Source organism: Hyla sarda, chromosome 3 (genome assembly GCF_029499605.1).
Source record: "Hyla sarda isolate aHylSar1 chromosome 3, aHylSar1.hap1, whole genome shotgun sequence".
In the NCBI taxonomy this organism is placed as follows: Eukaryota; Metazoa; Chordata; class Amphibia; order Anura; family Hylidae; genus Hyla; species Hyla sarda.
The window spans coordinates 447524663-447534140 of record NC_079191.1 but is presented as its reverse complement, the minus strand read 5'-3'; the positions used below and the strand labels follow the sequence as shown (position 1 = coordinate 447534140).

At 44.0% G+C, this 9478-nt stretch overlaps 4 non-coding genes across 4 annotated transcripts; 1 reads left to right on the top strand and 3 right to left on the bottom strand.

The window, feature by feature from the left end:
• Positions 1-213: 213 nt before the first annotated feature.
• Positions 214-402, bottom strand: LOC130363341 (U2 spliceosomal RNA). The gene has a single exon (XR_008891793.1). It is a non-coding gene; the product is annotated as a U2 spliceosomal RNA (small nuclear RNA).
• A 2956-nt stretch (positions 403-3358) lies between these two features.
• Positions 3359-3420, bottom strand: LOC130363424 (U7 small nuclear RNA). The gene has a single exon (XR_008891833.1). It is a non-coding gene; the product is annotated as a U7 small nuclear RNA (small nuclear RNA).
• Positions 3421-3680: 260 nt separating this feature from the next.
• On the top strand, positions 3681-3742 carry LOC130363427 (U7 small nuclear RNA). Its single transcript, XR_008891836.1, has one exon. It is a non-coding gene; the product is annotated as a U7 small nuclear RNA (small nuclear RNA).
• A 3039-nt stretch (positions 3743-6781) lies between these two features.
• LOC130363410 (U7 small nuclear RNA) lies at positions 6782-6844 on the bottom strand. Its single transcript, XR_008891819.1, has one exon. It is a non-coding gene; the product is annotated as a U7 small nuclear RNA (small nuclear RNA).
• Positions 6845-9478: the final 2634 nt, after the last annotated feature.

Sequence of the window (9478 nt, the reverse complement as noted above, 5' to 3'; positions counted from 1 at the left end):
ATACTGCCCTAACATCCGGCCGGATTTATAACAATTTCTCTGATCCTAGTCAGAAGGCCGGGACTCAAGAGGTGAGTGCCACAAGGTGAAGAGATCATGGTACCCGTGAGCCAGTGCACACAGTGAGTTTCAGCACCTCAGGGTCACCACTCTCTGAGGCACAAAAGTACCTCGGCTCTAGACCCTCTCAGCCTCATGGCGAGACCCGGAGGAAACCGGTCACATCGGGGCAGCCATCGACCTGATTCCTCAGAACCAGCCCTGGAACGCCCTGGTTCACCTGCTCCCTACCATGCAGCACCCATCCCCAGCAGCCCCATACCTGCGTTACTGCCCACCGGCATGAAAAACTGATAAGAACAGATACTACACTTGATCTGAGCCAAAAGGCCGAGAAGCAGATTTGATGCTGCAGATTTCAATGTAAACTTAATAACTGAACACAGCTTCCAATCAGCAGTTACACATCCTGCACAGGATCCTGTACGTGTGAACATACCCTAAGGCTACTTTCACACTGCTCTCCTTTCTGGCCTTTAAAGGCCGTTTCCCATTGGTCATAATGGGGTCTGTTATTTTACAAGAGTGGGAGAAAAAGATGGCGCATGTATTAATTTTCCTCCTGCTATATACTTATCATTTTATAAAGGCCAGTGTGCTGCAGCATCATAATAACCGAATCCTATTCTTCACCAAACATTTGGGGTTTCTCAGCATTTACCAAAAAGCTTTTAAACAAATAGTAAAAGAGCTAAAAACACCAATGACCTGGAGCGTTCTACCCGACCTCCCCTCCCCCGATCACCATCAATATCATGGAGACCACACAACACACATTTCTTATCTCTTCCGGATCCTTCTATATGAGGGATCAGCTGATCTTCTCCCTGTCTGATCTATTATCTGGAGGAGATTTATATTGTGTGATGATTTCTCCTCAGATAAGAAATGTGTGTTGTGTGGTCTCCATGATATTGATGGTGATCGGGGGAGGGGAGGTCGGGTAGAACGCTCCAGGTCATTGGTGTTTTTAGCCCTTTTACTATTTGTTTAAAAGCTTTTTGGTAAATGCTGAGAAGCCCCAAATGTTTGGTGAAGAATAGAATATAAAATGGTGATGTCTGTGATTCAGGCTACTTATTTGTGATTAGATCAGGAACCTCTGGGGGAGATTAATAACAACCAATCAGATTGCTTCTTTTTTTGCAGAAGCTTTATTAAAGGGGTAGAACAGGATTGAAAAACTTATACCTTATTCTAAAAATAGGGGTCAAGTTTTAGTTTGCCGGGGTCTGATTACTGGGACCCTCCCCCCAGTGGCAGGACCCCTGCGATTTTACATCTTATCCTCTATCCTTTGGATAGGGGATAAGATGTTTGCATCAGAGTACCCCTTTAACCCTATAGCTGTCATGATCAGTCCTGATCACGGAATCTATGGGGTTGACAGGGGGAAGGAGCTCCCCCTGTCCACCAACGTTGACCCCGCAATGTGATCGTGGGATCCTGTTGGTTGCCATGGCAGCAGAAGGCCCACAGATGGCCTCCTGTTTGCCTAGTACGGCAGCCTGTGAGGTCCAGCTATAGTCAGTGTGATACTGTGCTGCAATACAGAGGTATAGTATAATAGGTAAAAAGTGAAAAGTAAAAAAATAAAAAGGTTTTAAATATATTAATAAAGTGTATAAAAAAAGATACATTGCCCAATCAAACTATATATTGTCACCCAAAAAAAACAAAAAGAAAAAGAAATGGGCAAACCTATCCATAATAGGTATTGCCACATCTGTAATGACTTAAATTGATAATAGTATTTATCCTGCAATGTAAACGGGTAAAACAATAAAAATAAAAAAAGAACCTTGACCCCTTAACGACACAAGACGTAAATGTATGTCCTGGGGCCCTGGTACTTAATGCAGCAGGACGTACATTTATGTCCTGTACATGACCCCCAGCAGCGGAGTGCTATCAGCAGTCAGGGACCCACCGGTAATGGCCCTGTGCCCAGGCTGCAAAAACTAAAAAAACTAACTTTAACTCACCTTCCCATGTTCCCTTGTTGCCCTGATATCCATGTCCCGGTCATCTTCCTGCTTTTTCGGGACGGTGATAGGCTGAGCGCACTGTCATGTAAGGAGCCCGGACCTCAGCACCCACAGATTACCCACCTCCTGGCCGCCCTGATGCTACACTAAGTGACTGCAGCCCCTGTAAGTAATCACACAGTGTCTGATAAAGGGGGACAGCAGAGCAGAAGACTGAGGAGAACATTAACCCCTGTAAGTCCTTAAGCAGTGTCTGATAAGGGGGGACAGCAGAGGAGCAGACTGAGGAGAACATTAACCCCTGTAAGTCCTTAAACAGTGTCTGATAAGGGAGGGGTGGCAGAGCAGCAGACTGAGGAGAACATTAACCCCTGTAAGTCCTTAAACAGTGTCTGATAAGGGGGGACAGCAGAGCAGCAGACTGAGGAGAACATTAACACCTGTAAGTAATCACACAGTGTCTGATAAGGGAGGGGGGTGGCAGAGCAGCAGACTGAGGAGAACATTAACCCCTGTAAGTCCTTAAACAGTGTCTGATAAGGGAGGGGGTGGCAGAGCAGCAGACTGAGGAGAACATTAACCCCTGTAAGTCCTTAAACAGTGTCTGATAAGGGAGGGGGATGGCAGAGCAGCAGACTGAGGAGAACATTAACCCCTGTAAGTCCTTAAACAGTGTCTGATAAGGGAGGGGGGGTGGCAGAGCAGCAGACTGAGGAGAACACTAATCCCTGTAAGTCCTTAACCCCTTAAGGACGCAGCCTTTTTCGCAATTCTGGACCCTCACACATGTCTTTTGGCCCAGAGGGGAAGGGAAGGTTGTTGTGGGCCCTTCTGATTTAGGTGAGAGTGATAGGGAGGAATAAATCCAGATATAAAGGATTAAGAGAAGGAGAGATCAGCGTCACAGAGATCAGCATCACAGAGATCAGCATCATAGAGATCAGCATCACAGAGATCACCCACTGAGCCCTAAAGCTGCACAAGAGGAACCATCACAGGCTTCAATGTCACCAAATACTAAAAAATCACCAAATGTTCCATAAAAAACAGCAGAATAGAGGAGTTTTATACAAGACGCTGATCACTGATCACTGATCACACACCGATGTTGTCCTCAAGGTCATCTAACTCCTTAAGGACTGGGACAATTTAAATTTTGCATTTTAATGTTTTCCTCACTGTCTTCTGAAAGTCTTAATGCTTTTATATTTCCCTCCACAGACCCATATGACGCTTCTGTTTGTTTTTTTCAAATGAGCAAAATAGAAGCATAAAAAACCGACCACAATTCTGTTCTTCACCAAACATTTGGGGGCTTCTCAGCATTTGCCAAAAAGCTTTTAAACAAATAGTAAAAGAGCTAAAAACACCAATGACCTGGAGCGTTCTACCCGACCTCCCCTCCCCCGATCACCATCAATATCATGGAGACCACACAACACACATTTCTTATCTGAGGAGAAATCATCACACAATATAAATCTCCTCCAGATAATAGATCAGACAGGGAGAAGATCAGCTGATCCCTTCATATAGAAGGATCCAGAAGAGATAAGAAATGTGTGTTGTGTGGTCTCCATGATATTGATGGTGATCGGGGGAGGGGAGGTCGGGTAGAACGCTCCACGTCATTGGTGTTTTTAGCTCTTTTACTATTTGTTTAAAAGCTTTTTGGTAAATGCTGAGAAGCCCCAAATGTTTGGTGAAGAATAGATAGGGATAATGTTGTGTAATGATCCGGTGACAGTTGAGGTTTTGCTCTTATGTTTCTCTATGGAGATCTCACAGATAAGTATTTGGGGGAAGGTCTATCAGGTCTTATATCTGGGATTACGCTTGTTTTATTCTGGATATAGAGGAGTATTAGGCCCAGACAATGTGCAGAATATAGATTCCCACAATCCATTACTTCATCTAACCCCTTAAGGACTCAGACAATTTAATTTTTACGTTTTCGTTTTTTCCTCCTCGCCTTCAAAAAATGATAACTCTTTTATATTTTCATCCACAGACTAGTACGAGCGCTTGTTTTTTGCGCGACCAGTTGTCCATTGTAATGCCAATACTCACTTTACCATAAAATTTATGGCGCAACCAATAAAATACTATTTGTGTGGTGAAATTAAAAAGAAAACTGCAATTTTGCTAATTTTGGAAGGTTTCGTTTTCACACCGTACAATTTACGGTAAAAATTATACATGTTTTTTATTCTTTGGGTCAATACGATTAAATTGATACCCATGATTATACACTTTTCTATTACTGTTGCGCTTAAAAAAAATCGCAAACTTTTTAACCAAATTAGTACATTTAAAATCCCCCTATTTTGAAGACCTATAACTTTTTCATTTTTCCGTATAAGCGGCGGTATGAGGGCTCATTTTTTTTGCTGTGATCTGTACTTTTTATTAATACCATATTTGCTTATGTAAAACTTTTAATCCATTTTTTATTAAAAAAAAAACAATTTTATAAATTGAATTGTTATAAAAAATAATCTATTTTGGACTTTTTTTTTTACGTTCACGCCGTTCACCTTACGGTAGCATTAATATTTTATTTTAATAGTTCAGATATTTATGCATGCTGCGATACCAAATATGTATATAAAATATTTTTTTAACACTTTTTGGGGGTGAAATAGGGAAAATGAGACAATTTACATTTTTATTGGAGGAGGGTTTTTTTTCCAATTTTTTTACTTTTTTTTGCTTTTATTTTTACACTTTAATAGTCCCCATAAGGGACTATTTATAGCAATCACTCGATTGCTAATCCTATTCAGTGCTATGTATAGGACATAGCACTGATCAGTGTTATCGGTCATCTTCTGCTCTGGTCTGTGGGAATGCAGATCAGAGCAGAAGATGCCGGGAAGGCCGCGGAGCCAGGTAAGGAGACCTCTGTCTGCCGTGCTGGATGATCGGATCACCGCGGCAGCGCTGCGGGTGATCCGATCATCCATTTAAGTGACCCCGATGCTGCAGATGCCGTGATCTGTATTGATCACGGCATCTGAGGGGTTAATGGCGGACATCCGTGGGATCGCGGGTGTCCGCCATTACGAACGGGTCCCTGGCTGCGATCAGCAGCCGGGACCTGCCGCGCATGATCCGGGCATCGTTCCGATGCTCGCGGTTATGCTTAGGACGTAAATGTACGTCCTGGTGCGTTAAGGGGCTAAACGCCTTCCCTACACAAGGCCCCGGGATAAAGGGATTATAGAGAAGAAGAACTCTCCGGAACACTTCAGATCTGAGATACAAGAACAATTGGTTAATGGTCACCGATCACTGTTCAGAAGATATTTACTAATATAAGATTTGGTTGTCCTGAGACTTGTAGTTCTCCTGAGATTTCGGTTGATTTCTCCCGGTCTGTGTTAGACTAAGAGGCTCGGTCCACCCTGGGTTCTGCACGAGCTCCCATTTATCTGAGCAGGTGATCAGGGGTCTTCACAGGGGCATTTCATGATGAACTGTACAAGGAATACTTCCCTAACCTACATTTTCTTAGTTTCTACGAGACACAACTTTCTTGAGTGCATCCAGGCACATTGGTTGTGAAACACTGCTCTGAGTATTGTAGGTCTCCAATCCACTGCCCAGACCATGATACCTGCTACTTAGCATGCTGGGAGTTGTAGTTTTGCAACAGCTGGAGGCACCCTGGTTGGAAGAGATCAGCCTCAGCCTAAGAAACAGAAAGACAGAGCAGTGAGCTTTGTGACTACAGCCGCCCGAACAGTGTTCAGAGTAGTAACAGGTGACCCCGCTCTGGGACACCACATTATTATCAGGAAGACATAATGTTTGTGCTCCTTAGGGTCTATTCACACAGCAGAATTCCACCTCAAATTAAAGCCCATAGACTCCTAAGGGATTCCGATAGCGTAAATTCAGGTGTGTGAATGGGAGTGCGGAATCCCTTAGAAGTCTATGGGCTTTAATTTGAGGAGGAATTACGCAATGAAAATTTAAAAGTGTGAATAGACTGAGAGGAGGAATAAATCCAGATAGAAAGGATAAGAGGAGAAGAGATCAGCGTCACAGAGATCAGCGTCACAGAGATCAGCGTCACAAAGATCAGCGTCACAGGGATCAGCGTCACAGAGATCAGCGTCACAGGGATCAGCATCACAGGGATCAGCGTCACAGAGATCAGCGTCACAGAGATCAGCGTCACAGGGATCAGCGTCACAGGGATCAGCGTCACAGAGATCAGCGTCACAGGGATCAGCGTCACAGAGATCAGCGTCACAGGGATCAGTGTCACAGAGATCAGCGTCACCGAGATCAGCGTCACAGAGATCAGCGTCACAGGGATCAGCGTCACAGGGATCAGCGTCACAGAGATCAGCGTCACAGGGATCAGCGTCACAGAGATCAGCGTCACCGAGATCCCCCACTGAGCCCTGATCCTACATGTTCTCTACACGGTCCTGGTCGCTGATCACACAGATGTCGTCCCACGGTCACTTTCTTATACAGAATTCTCCATCCAGTAGATGACGACTTCCTAAGACTGAGTTCACACGGTGTTTGTCTCCATTTTGCTGTAAACAAGAACATAATGAACTATTTTATTGTCACATTAAATAAGAAACAAATTCATTATAACCTGTTTATTCATAATATAAATAAAGAGAAACAGATTCCAATGTTATTATTAGTTATATATAAATCAGAAACACAGAGAAAAATCATCATAATCCTATTCTTCACCAAACATTTGGGGCTTCTCAGCATTTCCCAAAAAAGCTTCTAAACAAATAGTAAAAGAGCTAAAAACACCAATGACCTGGAGCGTTCTACCCGACCTCCCCTCCCCCGATCACCATCAATATCATGGAGACCACACAACACACATTTCTGATCTGAGGAGAAATCATCGCACAATATAAGGGCGCAATTTACTATTCATTTTAGAAGCTTTTATTCTTTCTAAATTTGTTGCATGTGTTTGGCGCAGGCACAAATTGTGCCTGCGCCAAACACATGCAACAAACTTAGAAAGAATAAAAGCTTCTAAAATGAAACCCATGGGGGACATGTATCAATGTTGGTGTATGTTAGACTATATTGTGGACATTTTCAGGTTGTGCAAATTTTGCGCAATTGCACCATTTCAGCACAAGCCTCATTATAAATTGGGCGGAAACTTCAAACTTGAATCACTCTTCCACGGGGCCGGAGCATTGTAACGTCATGCTCCGCCCCCTCAATGCAAGCCTATGGGAGGGGGCGTGACAGCTGTCACGCCCCCTCCCATAGGCTTGCATTGAGGGGGAGGAGCCGTGACGTCAGTCATCAGACTCGGAGCCAGCATGCTCTGGGGACAATGAAGGTAAAGGGGGAAAAAAAAGCTTGCACTCACCATCCAAGGAAAATTCTTTATTTCACCGTGTCAGGCATGACGTGCTGGTGGGTGAAGCGGGGACCGGAACAGACTGTTTCACACTGCTCAGGCGCTTCTTCCAGCCGGTATACATACGCGACGCTATTTATTAGCGCTCTGGGAGTCGGCGTCTGTGGTCACGTGTAACAACAAAAGGGTCATGGGATGAAAACAAAAGCGGCATGTGCAGTTACGCAACAATGAAATCATTCTACAAATATGCTGATACATGGTAAGTGGTTCTCTCTTTATAATCTGTATGGAAGATCCAATTGTCAGTGTTTAGGATCTCATTGAACGAGGAACGGGGCAAGTTCGACTGTTGAGACCCAATGCCCCTGTAGCCTCTAGTTTCAGAATCCAGGCTGCCTCTTTTTTCAACAGGGCAGAATGTCTGTCACCTCCATTCGGTAGGGCTTTCACTCTTTTGATGCCGGCAAATTTTAAGAGATTAGGGTCGCGGTTGTGGACTTCCTTCATGCGGGCGATTAGCTTGGGTGCACCTATCCCGGTTCGAATAGACCTAATGTGCGCCCGAAATCGCACAAAAAAAGGACGTATTGTCTTGCCCACATAAAAGAAGCCACACGGGCAAAAAATGGTGTACACCAAGTACGAAGTACGGCATGTAACCAGGTCGTTCAGAGTATGGACATGACCTCCTAGTTGAAATGTTCTGGTGGCCAAGTTCTGAGAACAAAAGGAGCAATGTCTACAAGGGTAGTTACCCTTTGGGAGTCATCTTTTTTAACCAATTAATACTAGTTTGGGGCGGATCAAGTAACTCAATTCTGGATGTTTTTAATGTATCACCTATTGTACGATTTTTTCTGTAGGTGATTAATGGGGAGTTTTTTGCTATGCCCTTTAAATCTACGCCAGACTCGATAATATACCAATTGTTGCGTATTGCGTTGGCTACAACGTTATTCATATTGGAATTGGCCAATGAAAAAATGAAACGCTGTGGTTTGGTTGTAAGACATGGTTTTGGGTTTAAAAGGGTAGCTCTCGGGGTTGCCGCAGCTCTTTCGTAACCGACATTGATCACCTTAGGTGGATAACCTCTTGCAATCAAGCGGTTCTTTAAATCATCTGCCTGAGACTGAAAAGTAGCTTCGTCACTATTAATCTTTTTGAGACGTAGAAATTTAGAAAAAGGGACGCTTTTTTTAACATGATGTGGATGTGAACTGTTAAAATGCAACAGGGAGTTGTGGGCAATTGATTTTCTGTAACCTTGTGAATGTAATGACCCATCCCGTACGCTGAATTTTACATCCAAAAAAGTAAGTTCGGTGTCCCCAAACTTGGACGTGAACAACATGTTTTCTTGGTTGGTCGTACTCATATAGGTAACAAAAGAGTTAAACCTGTCGTGTGTGCCCTCCCATATAATTAGGACGTCATCGATGAACCAAAGGCACAATTTAATATTAGAGACAGAAGGGTTACTCTGGAATTAGACGTAACAGCGTTCAAACGCCGGGAGACCGGGGTGCCCATCGCAGTCCCGGTCTCCTGCCTATTCCATGTCTCACCTTCCCTAAACTCATTGTGGGGCAATATAAATTGGAGGGCTTCACTGACAAACGTGATAAATTCAGGTGTTTTTTCGGTTTAAGTCAGGATTTCACAGACAGCCCGTACACCCGCATCATGTGGGATGCAGGTGTACAGGCTCTCAACATCTACAGAAGCTAAGTGGTAGGTGTCAGACCAATGGAAGTTTTCAAGTTGTGTAAGCAGATCACTGGTGTCCTTCACATAAGACGAAGTGGAGAGAAGTATAGGTTTCAGTAACCACTCTAAATATTGGGAGAGGTACTCAGTTGCAGAGCCGATCCCGGCGACGATAGGTCGCCCCGGGGGATCGGCTCTGCGACTTGTGCACCTTCGATAGGAAATACCATTTCGCGTGGCGAGGAATTCATTTTTCAGCAGTGGATTGTGTAATCAGTCCCTGTTCACATTTAATTCTAAGGAAGGTCCGGAGTGAGTTTAGTGTTTTGCCCGTCGGTTTTCCAGTCGT